Here is a 24,296-nt window from a genome sequence, read left to right on the forward strand (position 1 = left end):
TAGGCTATCGGAGGGTTTGGGTAGGCTAGCAGATTGGGCAAAGGAGTGGCAAATGAAACATAGTATGGGTATGTGTGAGAATATGTACTTTGGTAAGATGAACAGAGGTGTAGAATATTTTCTAAATAGGGAAAGGTTTTGGAAATTTGAAGCACAAATGGACTTAGGACTTCATTTGGCAGTTAGGAAGGAAAACATTTTATTAAGATTCATTTCAATAGGGCTAGAATAAGACTGCAGAGGTGTTGAATAAGGCTCTGGTCAGCCTGAATTTGGAATACCGTGAGCATTTTTGGGCCCCACATTGAAGGAAGAATGTGCTGGCATTGAACACGGTCCAGAAAAGATTTAAAAGAATATTGTGGAGATGAAGGTCATAGAAGGAGCGGTTGAGTACTTGATTGAATTTAGAAGGACAGGGGCGAGGAGGAATCTGATTAAAACTTACAGAATAATGAGAAGCTGGGAGCGAATGGATGTGGAAAGGATGTTTCCACTAGTCGGAGAGACCTGAGGCACAGCTTCAAATTGAATAATAATAGTAATAAGAGAATAATAATAATAATAATAATAGAACTGAGATGAGGAGGAATTTCTTCAGTCAGAAGGTGATGAATGCATGTAACACGCTACCACAGAAGGCTGTGAAGGCCAAGTCATTGAGGGTATTTAAGACAGAAATAGATAGTGAAGTAGCTGCATAGAAGCTGCTATCCTGTCACCAAGTCACCCCTTTATTACATATGTATATTACACTGGCTGTGATTAGTCAATGTCACAGAGTCAGTCCCTCAAGTCAGGAGACTCTCTGAATATCATGTTTATATCTGTCAGCCAGGGGTCGATGATTGGTCCAGGTTAACAACGCATTAGCGTTCCTACTGCCACTTCACTGCCAGGAATATCAGGTTTAAGCAGGTTTAAGCTGGTGCAGAGTCTTCTCCCCATCAGCAACTCTGCCAGCACCTTCATTCCTGAAGAAGGGCTTATGCCTGAAACATCAATTCTCCTGCTCCTTGGATGCTGCCTGACCTGCTGCGCTTTTCCAGCAACACATTTTTCAGCTCTGATCTCCAGCATCTGCAGTCCTCACTTTCTCCCAGGTTAACAACCCCAATCAAGGATCTCAGAGTCAATGAGATCCATCTGGTTTCAATCACCACGTTAATTTGCCCCCTCAGTTCAGGGATGTAATCCTGGTCTTTCTCCGGTAGTTTCTCCTGAGATGTTTTTGCTCCGGGTCCACTTCCTTTGATTCAGACTCTGACACAGTTATTGTGTACCAGACCACCACCCAACTCTTCATCCAAAGCATCTTGTGAGTTTCCTCCTCTTCTTCCGGTGGTAATGGTATCGAGGCTGCATCCATCTCAGACTCTGAGGTTTCCTTGACACTAGATGGAGGGGGAGCACCTACAATTTCTGACAGGCCTTCTGGCTGTTCTGAGGGGCCAAGATGATTTTTTCTTGCCCCATTTGTGAGGTAACAGCTTTCAGGTGATCTACATGTTTGTTCTGGACAGCCTCTTCCTCCTGAACTTTGTACGTCACAGGAGCTGACCTTGCGTCGGCCTCGCCTCATACCCATGCAGGTCCATTTTCATGGTTCCGGCACCAAACTTCATTCCCTAAAGTAAAGTGTCTCTCTGATTAGAGGAGGCATGGAGCCAGCATTAGCATCCCTACTGCCATTTCACTGCCAGGAATATCAGGTCTAAGCAGGTTTAAGTTGGTGCAGAGTTTTCTCCCCATCAGCAACTCTGTCAGAGGTTTCCCTGCAGTTGTGTGAGGGACAGTCCTATTTTTCAAACAGGAACTGGGGTAGTTTGGTTTCAAGTGAAGCTATAGGCTGCTTCTTTAATCCTTTAACATTTGGACCTCTCTTTCCACCAGATCATTGGTCAATGGATGGTATGGAGCTGTCCAAAAATGCCAAATGCCATTGGACTTTAGGGAATACTCGAATTCCCTGCTGGTAAATGACATCACTTTACTCATAACAAATACTACCAGGAGACCATATATCACAAACCATGCTCGCAGCTTTTCAATCATCATCCTTGAGTTTGCCAAATAAACTCTAAGCACGTCCAACCACTCTGAATTGGCATCCACAATGAGCAGGAATATTGAGCCCATTGAAGGACCAGCATAGTCGGCATGCAATTGTGTCCAGGGTTTACCCAGCCATTCCCACAAAAGTGGGAGTGCCGCTGGCAGTAATTTTTATCTTCACTGGCACTCTGGGCACTGCCCAACCAATTATGCCAACTTCCAATCCTGGCCACCAGGCAGAATCTCTTGCCAACATCTTTATTTTGAGAACCCCCAGATGACCCTGGTGGAACTCAGTATCTGGTGCTGAACTTTGCTCGGGACAATCACCCTTGCTCCCCACAGTAATACGCCGTCCTCTACAATGATCTAGTCTCACTGGATCCAGAAAAGTTTCAATCCAGGTTGTGATGGCCCTTCTGTTTCTTTTATTACCACCAGCTGTTTTTGTTTTGCCAGACAGTCGGATATTGTTCGAGGTGACCGGAAGGATGTCCACTTCTATTGGGATGCCCTGTAGTTCCCATGTGCCAGTTGCCGCATTTTCTAACGATCAAGCCAGTCCTATTACCTGTTTGAACTCCAGTTGGGCTTCGGTGCGTAGGTGCTTTTGCATGGTTATGTTATTAATCCTACATACCAAACGGTCTCTCTGCATCTCATTAAAGTTAAACCAAAGTCACAAGCCTCTGCCTGTTGTCTTAACCTCATCAAAAATCCCAACATGGATTTCCCTGGTTGTTGAACTGCTTAAAAGGACCAATAGTGTCTCAAATTTAGGGAAGGTTTGGGATTGTAATATTTCTTAATCAAACCACTAACTCTAGCAAGGTTTCAGTGTCTGGTGCCTCTACGAAAGTTAAGTCCTTAATAGGTCCACAAGCACTCTGAAAGATTACTTGTTGCTTTTCATCTGTCATTTGCCTGGAAGAAAATATCACATTCTTTCCACAGACTGGGCCCGATCTTCGATGGCAGGATCGAATGAGTCAAGCTTCCCTAATAAAGGCATGATGCGAGAAATACTTACCCCAACTCAAAGATATCTGCTGTCAGCAAATGTTCTTCAGCCATGTCATTTGTTTTTCCTGCCAACACTGAAATAACTGCACAGAGGCTGCTATCCTGTCATCAAGTCACCCTTTATTTATATATGCATAGTGCACTGGCTGTGACCAGCCAACTCAGAGCCAGTCTCTGAAGTCAGGAGACTCTGAATCTCCTGTTTATTTTTTCCTTTTTATTCTTTTTTTTTCTTTTTTTGTGTTTTTTTTTATTACCCCCACACTCCCGCCTAACTGCGGTAGTGCTTATTTTGTCCTCAGCACCCATGTTGTGTGTGTGCAATCTCCTGTTTATTTTCTTTTTTACCCCCACAGAACCACCTAATTGCATTGGTGCTTATTAATCTCCTGTTTATTTATTTTTATTTTTTTTCTTTCTTCCCCCAGCACCCAGGGTGTGTGTGCGCAGGTGTGAGACACAGTGAAAGACACGAAGTGAATCTCCTGTTTATATCTGTCAGCTAGGGCTTCCTGATTGGCCCAGACTAACAATTCCAATCAAGAATTTCATAGTCACAAAGGTCTACCTGTTTCCATCACTAAAGATAAGTTATTGATTAATGAGGGGATCAAGGGCTATGAGACAAGTCTGGAGAATGGGGTTGAGAAACATATCAGCCATGATCGAAGAGCGGAACAGACCTGATGAGCCAAATGGCCTCATTCTGCTTCTATATCTAATAGTTGTATGGTCTAAACACAGTGAATGTCCAATAAGACTTCAGGATCTAGGTCATTAAAATGCCAGAAACAGATGTACAAAACAATCAAGAAAGCTAATGAAATAGTTTTATGTCTAGGGGACTAGTATTTAAGGATAGAGAAGTCAAGTTGCAGTTATACAAAACCTTGTGTAATACAGTGAGCAAATCTGAGTAGGAAGGATATATTGGCCATGGACAATAGACCATACGTGCAGGAGTAGGCCATTCTGCCCTTCGAGCCTGCACCACATTTCAATATGATCATGGCTGATCATCCTTAATCAGTATCCTGTGGAGTCTTATCTCCACAACCCTTGATTCCACTATTCTTGAGAGCTCTATCCAACTCTTTCTTAAATGAATCCAGAGACTGGGCCTCCACTGCCCTCTGGGACAGAGCATTCCACAAAGAGGCCATGGAGAGAGTATGAGAATGGTCTACAAGAATGTACCTTAACTTTAGAGGTTAAAGTATGGGGAGAGGTCTGCTTTCACTAGAATTTAGTAGGTTAAGCGGTGATCTGATGAAATTCATCAAGATATTAACAGCAAAAGTAACAGCATCAAGGTAAATTATTTCTGCGAGTTGGGGTTGCTAGAACTGGGGGTATAGTATGAGAATTCAGGAGAGATGTTAGGAAGCACTTCTACACACAGTGGGTGAACGCTTGGAACTCTCTTCCACAAATGGCAGTGGATGCCGGATCAGTTGTTAATTTGAAATCTGAGGTAGATAAAATGTTAAGCAAAGATATTTGGAGGTAAAGGCTAAAGGCAGGTAAATGGTGTTAGGTCACAAATCAATCATAAACTCACTGAGTGGTGAAACAGACTCAAAGGGCTGAATGGTCTATAGCTGTTCCTCTGGTGATCTGAATGTGTTGATTATGGTCACTTCTGGTCACTTTGCAATGCTACCTCTGTAAAAGCTACCAAGAGTGCTTTTCCAATGGGATAGCTTCATTTGAGCCATGCTATGACCAATAACCTTGTGAATTATATAACTAGGGTTGTAGAGAGTGCAGTGGAGTTGGAAGTTCAACTGAAGGGAGGTTTAAAATATCAAAATAAACACGAGAGAGCAGAGACACAGGGAGGGGTGGTGAAGATGCAAATGATAATCAAAGTGGTACAGGACTGAGCAGAAAATATAATCAGAGTGCAGCAGAAATTAAAATTAGAGAGAGTCAAAGATTAAGTAAAAACTTAATGTTCTTTATCTGAATGCACACAACATGTGGAACGAGATAGATGAATTGACAGCACAAATAAAAATGGATGGATATAACTTGACTCTCTCTAATTTTAATTTCTGCTGCACTCTGATTATATTTTCTGCTCAGTCCTGTACCACTTTGATTATCATTTGCATCTTCACCACCCCTCCCTGTGTCTCTGCTCTCTCGTGTTTATTTTGATATTTTAAACCTCCCTTCAGTTGAACTTCCAACTCCACTGCACTCTCTACAACCCTAGTTATATAATTCACAAGGTTATTGGTCATAGCATGGCTCAAATGAAGCTATCCCATTGGAAAAGCACTCTTTGGGTGTAAAGTTGATAGATCAGAGGGGAGGGTGGTGCAGATAGGTGGGAAGGAAAATGGACAGATGGGACAGGTCATGAGGACGGTGCTGGGCTGGAAGGTTGGAACTGGGGTAAGGTGGGGGCAGGGAAAATGAGGAAACTGGTGAAGTCCACATTGATGCCATGGGGTTGGAGGATTCCGAGGCGGAAGATGAGGCATTCTTCCTCAGGTATCGGGTGGTAAGGGAGTGCTGATGGAGGAGGCCCAGAATCTGCATGTCCTCAGCAGAGTGGGAGGGGAAGTTGAAGTGTTCAGTCAGGGGGCAGTGGGGTTGGTTGGTGTGGGTGTCCAGGAGATGTTCTCGGAAGCGCTCTGCGAGGAGGTGTCCTCACTCCCCAATGTAAAGGAGACTGCATCGGGAGCAACAGGTACAGTAAATGACATGTATGGAAGGGCAGGTGAAACCTTGATGGATGTGGAAGATTCTTTTGGGGCCTTGGACAGAGGTGAGGTGGGAGATGTGGGCGCAGATTTTGCAATTCCTGCGGTGGCAGGGGAAGGTGCTGGAGTGGAGGGTGGGTTGTTGGGGGGCGTGGAACCTATTTCTCATGCAGCAATCTTACAGTCCAGCATTTGATTTTCTATTCTCATTTCCCATGCACCAGTTTGCATTCCCTGAATGCTTACACAGCAGTATCAAAGACCAAAGGTGAACTACTGTGTCATCAGCTTGAAAGTGTCAAAAAAAGCTTCAATCTCTGTCTCATAGAATCATTCATTACAGAAGAGGCCCTTCAGTCCATCTAGTCTACATTGACAACAAACTAGTATAAATCTACACTAGTCCACTTTCTAGCACTTGCAGATCTGATTCCTTTTGATCATGATTTCATTTCAGCGTTTAGAAGACAAAGTCCTCTTGTCTGGTTCATAGTTAGCTGACATCCAGAACTTTGAATGAGTGAATCCGACAACACAGGGTAGTTCTTTGACTGTGACCTTTATAGCATGCCAACATGAAAACAGAAGTGTTCAATCCCACTAGTAGACTCCAGTCGAGTTGAAATTGGCTTTTCAATCACTTTCAAAAGGAAATCACAAAATGTGTCTGCGGTTTGGGTCATAAACTGCAAGGGGTGGTTTATTGTTGAGGATGTCATCAGTCCCCCATTGCCTTTGTAGTACAGGAGTTGAAGGCCAGTCTGTTTGAAGTTTCTTTGATACCATTAGGTATTACATCCCATTGGTCCCACACAGCATTTTCCTGAATTTACACATGTAGCTATTTTGCTTCTGTAGCAGTCCTCTTGTTTAAAAAAAACATTTTGGTTTTAAGGGCCAAAAATGTGAGCACTAATATAGGGTTCAAACCGAAAGCATAATTCTAATTTATTTATAATTCAATTAGGGCAAATGATCAAAATAATACAAAAAGATACAAAAAAAAACTAGAATAATTCAATTGAATTGATAGTTAGAATTTTTTTTTGTGATTCTAGTAAGTGATAGATATGTGCATGTAACAGTCAGGTTTGAATTTTGTTAGTTCTGCCCAAAGCAGGATATAATGTGAATGTCAGTTCATTCCTGGAGCTCAGAGGTCTAATTAAAACTAAGTTATTTGGAGAATTTCTCATTACTTCACAGTCCAGAGTGGCCTAAGGTTAGTACTCCAATTATTCATGATGAAAGGTAAATAGGCAGGATTTGTTGCAGGGAATGCTCATGATTGAATGCATTTAGAGAGTGATAGCGAAGATCAGCACAGAAACAGATCATTTGGTCCAACTTGTCTATACATACTAGATATCCTAAGTTAATCTAGTCCCATTTGTCAGCACTTGGCCGATATCCCCCAAACCCTTCTATTCATATACCCATCCAAATGCCTTTTAAATGTTGTAACTGTACCAACCTCCACCACCTCCTGGCAGCTCATTCCATACACACACTATCCTCTGTGTGAAAATGTTGCCGCTTACGTTCCTTACAAATCTTTTCCCCTCTCACCCTAAACCTAAGATCTTTAGATTAGATTAGATTTCCTACAGTGCGGAAACAGGCCCTTAGGCCCAACCAGTCCACACCGACCCTCCGAAGAGTAACCCACCCAGACCCATTTCGCTCTGACTAATGCACCAAACACTGTGGACAATTTAGCATGGCAAATTCACCTGGCCTGCACATCTTTGGATTGTGGGAGGAAACCGGAGCACCCGGAGGAAACCCACGCAGACACAGGGAGAATGTGCAAACTCCACACAGACAGTCACCTGAGGCTAGAATCGAACCTGGGACCCTGGTGCTGTGAGACAGCAGTGCTAACCACTGAGCCACTGTGCTACCCCTACCTTGGGGAAAAGACCTTGTCTATTTATCCTATCTATGCCTCTCATGATCTTCTAGACCTCTATAAAGTCACCCTTCAGCCTCTGACCCTCCAAGGAAAATCACCTCAGCCTATTCAGCATCTCCCATAGCACAAACCCTCCAAACCTGCCATCATCCTTGTAAATCTTTTCTGAACCCTTTGATGTTTAACAACAATTTTCCTATAGCAGGGAGACCAGAATTGAATGCAGTATTCCAAGTGGTCTAATCGATGGCCTGTACAGCTACAACATGACCTTCCAACACCTAAACTCAATGCACTGACCAATAAAGGCAAGTGGACTAAATGCCTTCTTCACCAGACCTTCATTTTAGAGTTAAGATCAGCAAATGCAACTTCTATGGCAACTTCAATCATAACAAAATCTGATTAAACAGAACAAAGATCTCTTCCAATTTGTCATAGATTTTCATATCTATGTTTCCTCTGTACCTTTATGATGATCAACTTTCTGCATTCATAATCTGTAGATTATGTAGTGGGCGGCACGGTGGCACAGTGGTTAGCACTGTTGCCTCACAGCGCCAGAGACCCGGGTTCAATTCCCGCCTCAGGCGACTGACTGTGTGGAGTTTGCACGTTTGGCCATGCTAAATTGCCCGTAGTGTTAGGTAAGGGGTAAATGTAGGGGTATGGGTGGGTTTCGCTTCGGCGGGTCGGTGTGGACTTGTTGGGCCGAAGGGCCTGTTTCCACATTGTAATGTAATCTAATCTAATAAAGAAAGTCTATTTGCCATGTTCCTGCAAACATAATCATTGACCATGTCAAAATGGCGGGAGTGGAGTTACAGCGTTCAAGTTCCTAAGCCTGGTGCTCATTCTCTTTTGTCTGTTTTTCTTTTGCTTCATTTTACGTTTGCTTTCTTTTACTTTAAAGGCTCTTACCTTTTGCAGCAGTAAGAGCAGACCCTGTGTGGAATAATGGACTGAAGCAGCAGCGGATCTCCCCAGGCCTGATGTTTCCCGGTGAACAAAGAGCAGATCTCAGGCTTAATCCCCTGCCCAGACTCACAGGCTGAACCGAGGCTCCAGGTCCATGGTTAGGCTAGAGGGGCCTGATGGCAGAGGCGGTGATGGCAGCGTGGGAGCAGGCAGCATTGGTGGCAGCTGCATTGGCAAGTTTGACACTGTGGTGGCAGCAGGCAGGGACTTGAGGCATTGGGGTGGAGGCCTAAGTTTGAATGGTCCAAAGACCACTTAACGTTGTTGAGATAAAACTATAAGATTAGCATGAGGCAGTGTAGGCTCAGCATTCATGGCAGAGGTGGCAGGGGTGATCTGAACTCTCCTTCTCTTTTTGGCTCTAACTCGTTTATTTCTTAGTTTTGTTTTTTTAAATTCTGGTTTTTGTATTGTAAGATGGCACCAGAGAGTGGCAACTGTGTACACTTTTCATTGTACTCTTGGACTTAAGTACACATTCTAAATATTTTAACTTCATGAAAATAACTCTATGACCCTCGATCAACATCCTAGTGTTGCCATTGATCAGAAGCTGAATGGACTAGCCATACAAACACTCTGGCTGAAAGAACAGATCAGGGGCACAGAATCCTATAGTGAGTAACTATCTCATGGCTCCCTTAAATCTATCCATCAACTACAAGGCACAGTCACAATTATAGTGCAATACTCCCACATGCCTGGATGGGTGCAGATCCAGTGATACTTCAGAAGTTTGGCACCATCCAGGACAAAGCAGCCCTCTTGATTGAAACCACATTCACAGACCTGATAACAGCAGTGTGTACCATCTATAAGATGCACTATAGTAATGCATAAAGGCTCCTTTCAAACCCAGTTCCAGTGCCATCGAGAAGAACTATGAGAAACAGATGCATGGGTACCCAACCATCTCCAGGTATCCATCCAGCCACTGACCACGTTACTGAGGAAATCTATCACCATTCCTGCAGTGTCGTTGGATCAACATCCTGGAATTCCTTCCCTAATATCATTGAAGATGTAACAACATGAAACGGACTGTAGCAGTGCAATGGGGCATTTTCCCAATATCTTCTCTAAGATAAGCAGGCATGGATTCTATTTGCTGGCCCAGCCAGTGAGGCCCACAATGCTTGAAGAATAAAGAAAAAAATTCTGAGGAATTCTGAATGCAATTTTTGATGCCACCGGACCGCAAGAATCTATTTAACTTTGGATTTTTGGATCATTTAATGAGAAGTTATTATTGCTCCTTTAACTGTATAAAGCTAAATATATCTCTCAATTATCACCAAAATAAACTTTATACAACCGTGTGGATAACGTGTCAGACTAACATGCCTGACAGAGGTTTATATCTGTGATTGCAAGTCAATTGACAAGTAAAGCAATGGAAGACCTGGTTTTCAATTGATGTGAAGGTCCAGATTGGAAACACCCACAACTGATATTGTGCCATTTTACCACCATTACCTGTGTCCATTTTCAACTAGACCTGTTTGTGTCAGATCAACTGTCTTCTGACAGGCAGAAAGTATGTGATTCACTGGAAATGCATTAAAAGAGGGACTAATTAAGGATCGAATCCCATTCTGACTGGGATTTCCCACTGGAAAAGTGGCAAGTTCACATTGGCATGGATGTTCAGCAGAACAACTCAGATGGAAAGGAGGAGGAAACCAAGACTGTGCATACAGAGGGCTCCTTTTGCATCCTTAATAACTGTGTCCAGCTGAGACAGAAGTTAATGACGATAAGTGCCTTCAGGCACATGCCCAGGCATTTGTGACCATTTTAAAAAACTCAGAAAACTTAAAAGGCCTTCTCCCTCAATGTTTCCACTTTCAGATTGGTAACACTCAACTCAGACAGCAGGGTTCAAAGAGTATAGTGCTGGAAAAACACAGCCGGTCAGGCAGCATCCGAGGAGCAGGAGAATAGACATTTTGAGCTTAAGCTCTTCATCAGGATTGTCAGGGGGTGGGTGCTAAAGGGGGCTGAGAGATAAATGGGAGAGGATGAGGCTGGGGAAAGGTAGCTGGGAATGCGATAGGTGGATGAAGGTGGGGGGGTGATGGTGATAGGTCAGAGTGCAGGGTGAAGCGGATAGGTGGGAAGGAAGATGGACATGTAGGACAGTTCAAGAAGGCCGTGACAAGTTGGATTTGGGATTAGGTGGAGGGAGGTAAGATGAGGAAATTGGTGAAATCGAAATTGATCCCACATGGTTGGAGGGTCGCAAGGCGAAAGATGAGGTGTTCTTCCAGTCATCGGGTTGTTAGGATTTGGCGGTGGAGAAGGCCGAGGACTTGCACGTCCTTGGTGGAGTGAGAAAAGGAGTTGATGTGTTCTGCCACAAGGCGGTGGGGTTGTTTAGTGCTTGTCCCAGAGATGTTCTCTGAAACGTTCTGCAAGTTGGTGTCCTGTCTCCCTAATTTGGAAGAGACCATATCGAGAGCAACAGATACAGTAGATGAGGTATTTGGAGGTGCAAGAAAATCTCGGTGAGATATGGAAGGATCCTTTGGGGCTGTGGATGGAGGCGAGGGGGGGGAAATGTGAGCACAGGTTTTACACCTCTTGCAGTGGCAGGGGGATGTGCAGTGAGTAGAGGGTGGGTTGGTGGTGGGGGGAGTGATGAACCTAACAAGGTACTCGTGGAGAGAATGGTCTCTACAGGATGCTGATAGGGATGGGGAGGGAAATATACCCCTAATGGTAGGGCATGATTGTAGGTGGCGGAAATGGCAGAAGATAATGCAATGTATCCGGAGATTAGTTGGTTGGAAGGTGAGGACCAGGGGGCTTCTAGTCCTATTGCAGTTGGAGGGGTGGGATTCAAGGGTGGAGTCATGGGAAGAGGAGGAGATTTACTGGAGGGCATTGTTGACTACATGGGAGGGGAAAAGTTTGGTCCTTGAAGCAGGAGGCCATTTGGGATGTTCTGGAGTGGAACTGGTCCTCGTGGGAGCAGAGGCGGAGGAATTGGGCATTAGGGATCGCATTTTTACTGGAGGGTGGTGAGGACGTCCAGTCCAGGTAGCTGTGGGAGTCAGCGGGCTTGAAGTAGATGTCCGTGTTGAGTTGGTTGGTGGAAATGGAGATGGAGAGGTCTAGGAAGGGAAGGGACAAGTCTGAGATGGTTCAGGTGAACTTGAGGTCAGAGTGGAAGGTTTTCGTGAAGTTCAACCTCCTCGTGAGAGCACAAGGTGGCGCCAATCCAGTCATCGATGTAATAGAGGAAAACGTGGGGAATGATGGAGGTGTAACTGCGGAAGATGGACAGTTCCACGTACCTAAGAGGCAGGTATAGCTGGGCCCATGCGGGTCCCCATGGCTGCCCCTTTGGTCTAATGGAAGTGGGAGGATTCGAAGGAAAAATTGTTGAGAGTTGAGAGTGTGTCAGTGGAAGGGTACAGATTGGGTCAGCTTGGAGGCCTTTGTCATGGCGATGTTCATTGGTGAAGATGAGGCACTGGGCCAAGGAACCAAAAGTCATGGAGAAGGTGGAAGTCGTGGGTGATGTCCCGAATTTATGTGGGGAAATCCTGGACCAAGGGGGACAGGATGGTGTCAAGGTATGAGGAGATAAGTTCATTGGGGCAGGAGCAGGTAGAGATAATGGGTCGAATGGGGCAGTCAGGTTTGTTAATTTGGAGTAGGATATAGAGCTAGGTGATGTGGGGTTTCCCAGACTATGACATTGGAGACTGTGGATGTGAAATCCCCTGAGGTGATGTGGTTGTGGATGGTCTGGGAGATGATAGTTTGGTGATGGGAAGTGAGGTTGTGGTCAAGGAGGCAGTAGGGGGAGGTGTCTGTGACTTGGAACCTGGCTTCAGCAGTGTACAGGTCAGTGTGCCAAACTACCACTGTGCCAACCCCCCCCCACCCTCTTTTCCACTGGTTTGATGATGAGGTTGAGGTTGGAGAGGAAGGAGTGGAGGGGGGACAGATCGAGCTGGTCGATGTCACAGTGGCAGTTGGAGATGAAGAGATCGAGGGTGGTAAGAGACGCTCATGGGGTGTCCAAGTGGATGGAGTAGGTTGGAGGTGACAAAGGAGGGTGTGGAGGAGCCCTGATGGAAAAAGTAAGCACGGAGGTGGAGGTGGTGGAAGAAAAATTTGATATCGCGACGTGTGTTGAATTCATTGAAGTGGAGGTGTAGTAGGATGCAGGTGAGGCCTTTACTGAGGACTGATCATTCATCCTCAATGAGGGGGAGGTCTGGGGGAATGGTAGAATCATGACAGGGCTGGGGGCTAGGACCTGGTGTGGGGCTGGAGTTGCAAAGACAACTCGTCTCGTCATTTTCACCCCCAGTAGTTGCTGTTGCCTCAGCCACTTCTGTCCCCACCGACGTCACTCACTAGAACACCACCAATGAACATACTATGACCACACTCACTCTAGAGACGGTCTCCGCCCCCACTCCCAACTCCAACCACACACCAGGTCCACTGGAGGAAGAAGACCTCATCTTCCGTCTTGGGACTCTCCAACCACATGGAATCCATGTCAATTTCACCAGTTTCCTCATCTCCCCTCCCCCCGCTTTATCCCAGATCCAACCCTCCAACTCGGTACCGTCCTCTTGAATTGTCCTACCTGTCCATCTTCCTTCCCAACTATTTGCTCCACTCTCTGCTCTGACTGATCACCATCATGCCACCACACCTCCGCCTTCACCTACCTATTACATTCCTAGTCACCTTCCCCTAGCCTCATCCCCTCTCATTTATCTCACAGCCCCCTTGGGGCTCCCCATATTCCTGATGAAGAGCTTATGTTCAAAACGCGACTCTCCTGCTCCTCGGATGCTGCCTGACCGTCTGTGTTTCTCCAGCACCACAGATTTTGACTCTGATCTCCAAAGTCTGCAGTCCTCACTTTCTCTCAGACAGTAGGATTGCCAATCGGAAGCCTGGATGATCTCTTACTGTCCCTCTAGTGACAGGTGCCCACCCAAAATCCCTTCCTGGCATTTAAAAATACAGGGGTGCATGTATGGAATATGCCATGTAGGGTACAGACCCAGAACAATCACCATGTAAGTTTACCATGTGGTTCCCAACTGAGGTACAAAAACACAGCCCTGGGTTTAGCATAAAGTCAAATCGTTTCTGCATGAGCAGATCCAATTGAAAATATGTGCACAAACCAAAAACAATTTTAAAAAGGCACCAACGTCATCTAAGCAGATATATTTTGAAAAAAAGTTTGCATTCATAAACTTACTGAATTCACTGACTTGACAATCCTCTTTCCAGGTCTCACTGGGTCATCATATTCAAGCACCACTGCACAGCTTCCACAGGAGCTTTCAAAACACATGGTCTTTGTTCCATGAAGGAGAAGCATGAATTGCAGGTATGGAGCCAGCGGAGTCCGGGGATCGATATTTGTCACTGTTTGGAAACGTTAGGAAATATAGAACATGAGACAGGATGTGGAAGTAGAAAACCTGTTAAATCTTAACAAAGATACAGTGGAGAGTGCTGAGCTATATGTAACCAATTATCTTTCAGGTGCAATTGTAATGACCAACCAAGAACTTCACAGATTCCAAAACACAGAAGCAGCTTATTGGATGCAACATATTTATCCCTGTGTTTATTTTCCACATGAGACATCTTTTACATCGGGCCAGCCTTTATTTCAATTCCCTGATTGGCATTGAGTAGACAGTAGCGAACTCCCTTCCTGAATTTCCATCGAGTGACAGGGTACCTATGAAGAATCACCATTACAGTTTTGAGGAAGGATGATATGTGACTTGTACGGGAACTTGTAGATGGTCTTGCAGCCAAGTCTCTGTGACCTGGTTTTGCTCAGTGGTCAGGGATTGGAAGTTTTCAAAGGAGACTTATCAAATTCCTACAGTGCACCTCACCTATGCTGCACACCACTGCCATTGATAATGTTTTATAGAATAGAATAACCTTTATTGTCATGTGTACTCCATTGTAGAAGTACAGTGAAAAGCTTTAACAATGTCTGCTTCTTATGGTGCCATCTTAGGGACAAGTATCCAGGTACAAATCTTGGATACATAGAGGAATGAAAAGTAGTTGCATTACTTTACAGAGTTTAAAAAAAATCTTAGAAACAAGACATTGTTAAAGGGCTGACATTACAGTCAGGGAAAAAAAAATTCAAACAGACATTACAGTGTAGCAGGTCAGCACAGGCCTCTACACATGGTCTGACCGCACACGCTGGACCTCAGACCCCACCGCAGCTCCGATCTAAGCCTCCACACTACTCTGTACCGGCACGCAGCTGCTCCAAGATAGGATCCAGGACTGTCTCCTGGACACCAGGCTCAGCCTGGAACTCACTCCCCTCACACTGCCCCGGGACTTTCTCCCCTCACACTGCTCCGGGACTCACTCCCCTCACACTGCTCCGGGACACACTCCCCTCACACTGCCCTGGGACTTTCTCCCCTCACACTGCTCCGGGACACACTCCCCTCACACTGCTCCGGGACACACTCCCCTCACACTGCTCCGGGACTCACACCCCTCACACTGCTCCGGGACACACTCCCCTCACACTGCTCTGGGACACACTCCTCTCACACTGCTCCGGGACTCACACCCCTCACACTGCTCCGGGACACACTCCCCTCACACTGCTCTGGGACACACTCCTCTCACACTGCTCCGGGACACACTCCCCTCACACTGCTCTGGGACTCACACCCCTCACACTGCTCCGGGACACACTCCCCTCACACTGCTCTGGGACACACTCCTCTCACACTGCTCCAGGACTCACTCCCCTCACACTGCTCCAGAATTCACTGCCCTCACATTGCTCCGGGACACACTCCCCTCACACTGTTCTGGGACTCACTCCCCTCACACTGCTCCGGGACTCACTGCCCTCACACTGTTCTGGGACTCACTCACCTCACACTGCTCCAGGACTCACTCCCCTCACACTGCTCTGGGACTCACTCCCCTCACACTGCTCTGGGACTCACTCACCTCACACTGCTCCAGGACTCACTCCCCTCACACTGCTCCGGAACTCACTGTCCTCACACTGCTCCGGGACTCACTGTCCATGCACTGTTCCGGGACTCGTTGCACTCATGCATCGCGACGCGGCTCACTGTGTTCCAGTGAAAGGCGAGCTGATCAAGCAGAATTGTGTTTTCTCATTGATCTCTTTGAACTTTTTAATATGTTTTTGGAGATGTACTCATTCAGACAGGTGAAGAGTATTGCATCAGAATTTTGAGTTGAGCTTTGTAAATTAGTTGACAGGTAATGGGGAGTCTAGAGGTGAATTACTCAATACAGACCCCAGCATCTGACCTGTTCTTGTGGCCTCAGTACTTGCCTGACAGCCCAGTGAATAGTTTGCTGATTAGTAACCCTTAATAATGGTAATGCTCTTGAACAAGTCAGGAGATGGTTGTACTCTGTATTGCTTGACATGGTCATTGTCTAGCTTTTGCATGATACAAATGCTACTTTTTACATATAGCCAATCCTGACTGTTGGTCTGGTTTGACTGCTCTGCTTTTCCAGTGCCACACTTTTTGACGTTGGCCTGACTGCAGATAAACACAGATTACATCTGAGGAGTTGAAAGTTTTACTGAACACCATATAATCATTAGCAAACGTTTCTATTTCTGATACTATAATGGAGAGAATGTCATTAATAAAGTTACTGAAGATGGTTGGGTCTGCCCTTAGGAACTCCTGCATAGATGTCCTAGATAACGACAGATATCTTCTTCTGTGCAAGGATCCATTGATTCCAACCAGAGGAGAGATTTCCTCAATTTGCAGTGAGTTTAGCTTTGGTTTGGTAGGTTTACTGGCATCACATAGTCTAATGCTGTCTTTATAACAGATCACATGTCATTTGGAATTCAGTTCTTTATTTCCATTTTTAAACGTAAACTGTAAAAGGTTGGAACTCTGTGGCCTGTGGATACTCAAAATGGATATCGGTGAACAACTTACTGCTGAGTGGGAGCTGCATAATATCACTGCTCCTTCTATCGCTCTGCTGATGATAATGGAAAACTGGACATGTTCCATTTTTCCTGGATTAAACATCTCTGGGCAATTCTCCAAACTGTGGGGTCAATGTCAATTTATGGTGTAACCAAGTTTCTAAGCAATCTTAATGTTGATTGAATTAGATTAGATTACTTACAGTGTGGAAACAGGCCCTTCGGCCCAACAAGTCCACACCGACCCGTCGAAGCGCAACCCACCCATACCCCTACATTTATCCCTTACCTAACACTACAGGCAATTTAGCATGGCCAATTCATCTGACCTGCACATCTTTGGATTGTGGGAGGAAACCGGAGCACCCGGAGGAAACCCATACAGACACGGGGAGAACGTGCAAACTCCACACAGTCAGTCGCCTGAGGCGGGAATTGAACCCGGGTCTCTGGCGCTGTGAGGCAGCAGTGCTAACCACTGTGCCGATTTTTTGCATTCCAATTCTATCTCACCCAAAATGAACCCAGTGTTTTTTCTGTTATTGTTTTTCAAAATAGCTTGACAATGTTCAGGATGAAGCTTGATTGACACCCCCTCCACCACTGTTAATAACCACTGCCTTTGCCATTGCTAGCCAGTGGCAGCAGTGTACCATCTACAAGCTTACTGAGAAATTCACTAACGTTTCTTCATCAGTTCCTTGAAAATCCACAACTGCTACAATCTAGAAGGGCAGCAAATGCATGGGAATACCTCTATCTGCATATTGCTTCCAAGCTGAACCCCATCTGCACTTGGAACTTACATTGCTGTTCCATCACTGTCATTGGCTAAAAAAATCTTGCTGTGCCATCTGAACAGTATGGGTGGGTGTACCTACACAACAAGGACTTCAGCAGATTAGGAAAGCAAAATCATCCTTTCAAGAACAATTAGGGATTGGTAAAAAATGATGATGTAGCTAGCATACTTTTTTTCCATGAATGCATTTAAAAAAAACTCTTTGAAGACTCCTTCTCCTGTCTTTAAAACTTGCTTTTTGATCTAATTTTGTATTATGAGCAAATTTAGTTGCAATCCATTCAGTACCTTCTATTCAATCCATTAACATAATGTGTGAATAATTGAAACCGCAGCATTGATTGCTATGGCACTTCACTTGCTATGACTTGCCAAACCTAAAATTGAACCAGTTATCCGTACTTTAGTTCTGCAAAATTCTAATCATTCAAGGGCATAAGTCAATTCTAATCATGAAGGGTCTCAACTATATTCTGGAGCTGGAAGCAGTATCCAATCTAGACCCATCCCTCTACTTTTCCTTTGATTAATGCACCTAACCTACACATCCCTAAACACTATAGGCAAGTTAGCATGGCCAATTCACCTGACCTGCACATCTTTAGAATGTGGGAAGAAAGCCACACAGACATGGGGAGAACTTGCAAACTTCACACGGATAGTCATTCAAGGCTGGAATTGAACCTGGGTCCCTAGCACAGTAAGACAGCAGTGCTAACCAGTGAGCTACTGTGCCACCCACAAAGTTCTAATGGCTTAGGACCTAGTGGGGTGGAGCGATTAGTGGTCAGTTGTAAGGGTCACAGAAAATGGTAGTTTTTCTTGAAGACAAGGAAAACCGTCTGTGAACATGGGGCTAAGTTACATGGAATTGGAGATGAGTGAATAGTGTCATGTTTAAGTCAAACAGGGTGGAGTGACCAGTTTCTTATTATGTGTCATTTTCTTGGAAATCTGTTTTTATTTGGGTGGGTGCAATCGCTGCAAAACAACATGTTTTCACAGTTGCTTGTCTGCGCAAGCACCCAAAAGGTGTGAGCCAATATTGACGGAATTCATTTAAATTTCACAGTATTCGACAGTGAGTGTCCAACTCACAATATTTGTGTTGCTTGTTCAGATGTAAAAGTGCTATACTATGTCCTTCTGCGTTCACAAAGAGAATAAAACTGTTTCCAAGACACAAGGAATGTGGGTCAATGTCCTGCTTCTTCCCTAAAGAACACAAATCCACTAAACAAATGCAAGGAGATAATAGATGGATGCACATTATATTAGTCTCCTACTCCCATACAATGTTCAAGACACCTGACAGATGGGAAAACAACCATTGGGAATGTATGATAGTGAGACAGGAGGGCCCCTTCAATCGCATTATTGAGCAGGCATGCATGGTGGCTATGCACTCAAATGAATGCAAGTACGAAGCATCTATTAAACCTTGTACCTTTTCTCTTAAGTAGGGGGTACAGTCATCAAGACCAAAAAAGAAAACAATAAAGTGGATTAATGTTTGTGGCCTTCACTGACCAATAGGTTTCATTGTCTAGTTGCTCTTTCTGGCCATCTTGCAAAGGACTCCTGGCACTCAGGAAAGATGTGTTGGATTTTTCTTTCGCTGAGGAGCAGAATTGGAAGATGGTGAAGTCCAATGTCATGTCCTTAAACAGTGTGCCAGCTCTCCAACATGGTCCCACCTCCTTGTGACTTTGGAGGTGGTGGCTGAACCTGTATACTGGCCATGACAGTTCAGTTATAAATGACACAGTCAAGCTAATTGGTCAGTGGTCCCTCAGATTCCAACCTCAGGCGACTGTCTGTATGGAGTTTGCACATTCTCCCTGTGTCTGCGTGAGTTTCCTCCGGGTGTCTTTCCTCCCACAATCCAAAGATGAATAGGTTAGGTCAATTGGCCATGCTAAATTGCCCATAGTGTTCAGGGATATGCAGACTAGGTGCATTAGTCAGGGGAAATGCAGAATAATAGGGTAGAGGAATGGGTCTGGACGGGATATTCCTTGGAGGGCTGGTGTGGACTTGTTAGGCCAAATGGCCTATTTCTACACTGTAGGGATTCTATGATAGCTATGAACATCTGTCAGGATACCTGAGCCTTCAAATGAAAGAGGAGCTTAATTTTATCACCGCATGGTTTTGCATAGTGGCAGAACTTTGTTGCATGGGGAAATGGAACTGTAAACCCCAGAGTTGGCTTCCTTCTCTTTCCTCTGCCACTGCCTTCCACATGTGGTCATGTTGCTGAGCCTCAAAGTGTCATCCACCTTGCTGGTTCAGGAGTCTCACACTGAGTGTTGTCAGTTTTCTCCTCCCAGTCAGTGGCATTAATGCCTACATACTTTAGCATGACAAGTGTATCCTTATCCCTTTTCCTTTGGCCATCCTTTAAGTGCTGACCTTAACCAAGCTGGGGAAGAATTTTTGCTTGGAAGTGGGGGTCTTCTGGGGCATCTGGATGCCATGCCCCATACATCAAAATTGGCTCTTCAGGACCAGGGCTTCAGGGAGACACAGTTGCCTCGAGGACACTCCCATTTGATCCTTAGGGTTCAAAGCAGGAGCCACTGGATGAAACATTCTCAAAGATATTTGTATGATGTTGGTAGTCAGTCCAGGTTTTGCAGCAATGCAGCAATGTCAACTGAACAGCTTTATTGACTAGGGTCTTTGTTGAGTTTCCAAGGTCCCTGTTGTGAAATACATAACAACCCAGCTGAAAGAAAGCAGCCCTGGAACAGATGACTTGTGGCTGGACTCCTCCATCAATGGTAGTCCCTTGAAAAAGGTGGCTGCTGAGTTATGGGAACTACTGCACACACTCCCAAACCACTCTGTCAATATGAGTGGCATGGGGGACTGCTCAATTGGCCTGGGAAAGCTGGTGGCGATCCTTTGTCTCAGAAACATTTCTGGACAGGCCAATTATCTTGCAGGAGATGTTGATGACGTTGAGCATTATGGAGAGAGCCGTCATGTCATAGTCATCTGAAAACTGAAGCTCATCAATTTGAATGGTGTTGAGTTTTGTTTTTGATCAGAAATGACTACATTTGAAGTGCATCCCATCCAGATCATACTGGCTGCTGACACTGGCTGGTCACCTTGGATGAAGTGGACAATAATGCTCAGCTAGATGAGGGTGATCACACAACCTTTTCTTGGGTCTTCTGGTGTCTTGGTACCAGGTGGTGGTTCATTATATGCTCATACATCAGTGGTCCATCAAGCAAAATTCAGAACCTTGCATGGCCCTCATGACAAACAGATCCCTGCCTCAGACCATGATGTAGTCTGGGATGTGTCAATGCCCAGAAAGTGATTTGGGGATTGGGCTTCCACACGTGAATGCCTGTGTGTGTTCAATCAGGCCATGATGGATGCACCTGGTCAAGAGTAGACATAGGTAATGGCATTGACCATCCCCCATGACAGTTTTGACAATAGGTTCACTCCAATTTTGTGGTCACATCCAATTCATGCATTCTAACTCCCAGAAGAATGATATTGTTGTCCCTGGAATTGGAAGCAAAGAAACCATCACTAACACACTCAAACCTCTCCATGACTTCATAATTGGAACCTGAAATTGAGGAGTATTTGTTGAGTTCAGTGGGTTATTGGTTACAGCTGACTTGGAGTCACCACCAGCCTCTCACTAACCCCGGAGGATGTTCAGAGAGCATACTAATGATCCTGCTCCCCATGACAAAACCAAATCCATTTCGAATACAGCCTAGCTCCCTTCCCAAAAGAAGGTCATCCTCAGCTCCTCTTCCAATGAGCTTGGTTCTCCTTAAAGTAGCAATATTGATGTTGTGTCTCATTAGTTTCCAGGCCACTTCATCCAAGGTGATCATATGTTGGACGTATATTCCCGGTTCCACTGCTAATCCTGCAGTGTTAATTTCCCAGCCAAGAAAGTGTGAGACAGGCTCATTGTGGGTCACATTTACTAGCCACCTTTTCATTCAGGGTGAGTATGGCGATCCTGAAGAGAGCTGCTTAACGCAGTTGCAAATACTGAAAGACACACATGTCCCAACAGAGTGCCTGATGACCATTGCGTATCCGTTGCCTGTGTGCAGAATCTTGGCTGTAAGTCTATAAAGCCATAAGACAAATCCAAGGTCAACAGGACAAATGTAAGTCAGCTTATTAGCACCCCATCAGTCTAGTCTTAATGATCAGTAAAGTGATGGAAGGTGTCAAGAACAGTGCTATCAAGTTACACTTGCTCAGCAATAACCCACTCAGTGATGCTTGGTTTGGGTTCAGCTCCTGACCTCATTACAGCCTTGGTTCAAAACATGGACGTAAGAGCTGAATTCCAGGAGTAAGGTGAAAGGGACAGCCCTTGACATCATGGCTATATTCAGCTGACTGTGGCATCAAAGACCCCAAGCAAAACTGGAATCAATGGGTATCGGGGGTAAATTCTCTGCCAGTTGGAGTTATACCTAGAACATGGGAAAACGGCTGTGGTTGTTGAAGGTCAGTCAGCTCAGCTCCAGGACATCTCCACAGGAGTTCCTCAGGGTAGAGTCCTAGGCCCAACCATCTTCAGCTGCTTCATCAATGACCTTTCCTTCACCAGAAAATCAGAAGTGTGTGTTTGCCAGTGATTGTACAATGTTCAGCACCAATGCTCAATAAGGAGAAAAATTCAGGACTCAGACACTGAAGCAGTCCAGGTTCAAGTGCAACAGGATCTGGACAACATCCAAGTTTGGGTTGACAAATTGTAAGTAACATTCACACCATACAATTGCCAGACAATAACCACCTCCATTAAGAGACAATCTAATCACTACCCCATGATATTCAATCACTAAATCCACGGACATCAACATTTTGGGACAGTGCCATCAACCAGAAACTCAACTTGACTCACCACGTAACTATAGTGGCTAGAGGAGAGCAGATCAGAGACTGGGAATACTGCTGCAAGTAACTCACCACTCACTCCCAAAAGCCTGTCCATCACCTACAAGGTCCAAGTCAGAAGTGTGATGGACTACTCACTGCTTGCCTGGATGGATGCAGCTCCAACTATACTCAAGAAGCTTGACACCATCCAGGACAAAGCAGCCCACTTTGATTGCTTGTTGATGTGGTGCCATTCACTCCCTCCACCATCACCGCTTCGTAGCAGCAGTGTGTACTCTCGACAAGATACACTGCAGAAACTCACGAAAGATCCTTAGATACACCTTCCAATTCCACAACCACTTCAATCTCGAAGGACAAGGGGAGCAGACACACGGGAGCACCCTAAGAGCACCTCCAAGCCTCTCAACATCTTGACTTGGAAATATGTCACTGCTTCTTCACTGTCACAAGGTTAACATCCCAGGATTGCCTCCCTAAAGGCATTGTGAGTTTTGCTACAGCCTATGGACTGCAGTGTTCCAGTAAAACATATCCTGGCATTGTAGGGAGTCTAGAGAACATTCATAAGGCTGATACCAGATAGGGAGGAACTGCCTTATGAAGGCAGCTCACCACCACCTTTGCATTTGCAAATAGAGATGGGCAATAAATGTTAGCCAGTTAAGATGACCACATCCTGCAAGTGAATGAAATATATAAAAAACAGGAGTAGAAGTAAGCCTTTCAGCCCATTGAGTGTGTTCTGCCATTTGTGAAATTGTGGCTTATCTGATAATCCTCATGTCCACTTTCCTCCTTTTTAACCTATAAGTGCTGATTCCCTTTTTGACTAAAAATACTTACCTCAGTCCTGAATATACTTAACAATCCAACCTCTAAAGCCCTCGGTGGTACAGAATTCCACAGTTTTGTTAGCCTCGAAAAGAAAAAAAATCCTCCTCAGCTCTGTCTTAACTTTGTGAACCATTATGCTGAGATTATGCCGCCTGATCCTATATTCTCCACCAAGAGGAAACAATTTTTCCACAACTACAGAGAATGCTCGAGAAACTCAGCAAGTGTGAGTTTGTTTTGTTTTTCCCATCTACATGACCACTAAGAACCTTACATGTTTCAATAATGGAACTTTGCATTCTTCTCTATTCCTATGAGTACAAGCTCAGCCTATTCAATGCCACTTCATAAGGCAATCCCTCCCTGTCTGTAATCAGCCTATTGAATGCTCTCTAGACTCCCTATAATGCCAGGATATGTTTTCTTAGATGAGGAGCCCAAAACAGTGCACGGTATTCCAGCAGTGCTTTCACTGGTGCCTTGTATAATTTTAACAAAGCCCCCCCCTATTTTTATACTCCATTCCCTTTGAAATAAAGACCAACATTCTATTTGCCTTCCCTATTACCTGCTGATCTTAGATGCTAGCTTTTTGTGATTCAGGCTCAAGGACTCCAAAAATCCTCTGTTCTATAGCTTTCTGTAGTCTTTCTCAATTTAAATAAAAAACAGGAGTAGAAGTAAGCCTTTCAGCCCATTGAGTGTGTTCTGCCATTTGTGAAATTGTGGCTTATCTGATAATCCTCATGTCCACTTTCTTCTCTATTCTTCTTGCCAAGGAGGATATCCTCATATTTTCTCCTATTGTATTTCATATTCCAAGTTTTTGTCTGCTTACTTAACCTGTCTATTCCCCTCTGCAAGCTCCCTCACCACCCGACGCCTGGAGGATGAATGCCTCATCTTCCGCCTCAGAACACTTCAACCCCAGGGCATCAATGTGGACTTCACCACTTTCCTCATTTCCCCTTCCCCCACCTCACCCCAGTTCTAACCTTCCAGTTCAGCACCATCCTCATGACTTGTCCTACCTGCCAATCTCCCTTCCCACCTATCCACTCCACCCTCCCCTCTGACCTATCA

General features: G+C 45.0%; 1 protein-coding gene and 1 long non-coding RNA gene across 2 annotated transcripts in view; both read right to left on the reverse strand.

Moving 5' to 3' along the window:
• LOC122559054 (xanthine dehydrogenase-like) overlaps positions 1–24,296 on the reverse strand; it is a 360,223-nt gene that overhangs the window by 103,195 nt on the left and 232,732 nt on the right. The gene's annotated exons all lie outside the window — the stretch shown is intronic.
• The window catches only part of LOC122559080, a 34,411-nt gene continuing 15,215 nt past the window's right edge, over positions 5,101–24,296 (reverse strand). The window contains exons 4-6 of the long non-coding RNA XR_006314336.1: positions 13,928–14,097; positions 7,300–7,302; positions 5,101–5,111 (exon numbers count right to left, since the gene is read on the reverse strand). This is a non-coding gene — a long non-coding RNA (uncharacterized LOC122559080). The remainder of the gene's footprint in view (positions 5,112–7,299; positions 7,303–13,927; positions 14,098–24,296) is intronic.

Source organism: Chiloscyllium plagiosum, chromosome 2 (assembly GCF_004010195.1).
Source record: "Chiloscyllium plagiosum isolate BGI_BamShark_2017 chromosome 2, ASM401019v2, whole genome shotgun sequence".
NCBI classification, from domain to species: domain Eukaryota; kingdom Metazoa; phylum Chordata; class Chondrichthyes; order Orectolobiformes; family Hemiscylliidae; genus Chiloscyllium; species Chiloscyllium plagiosum.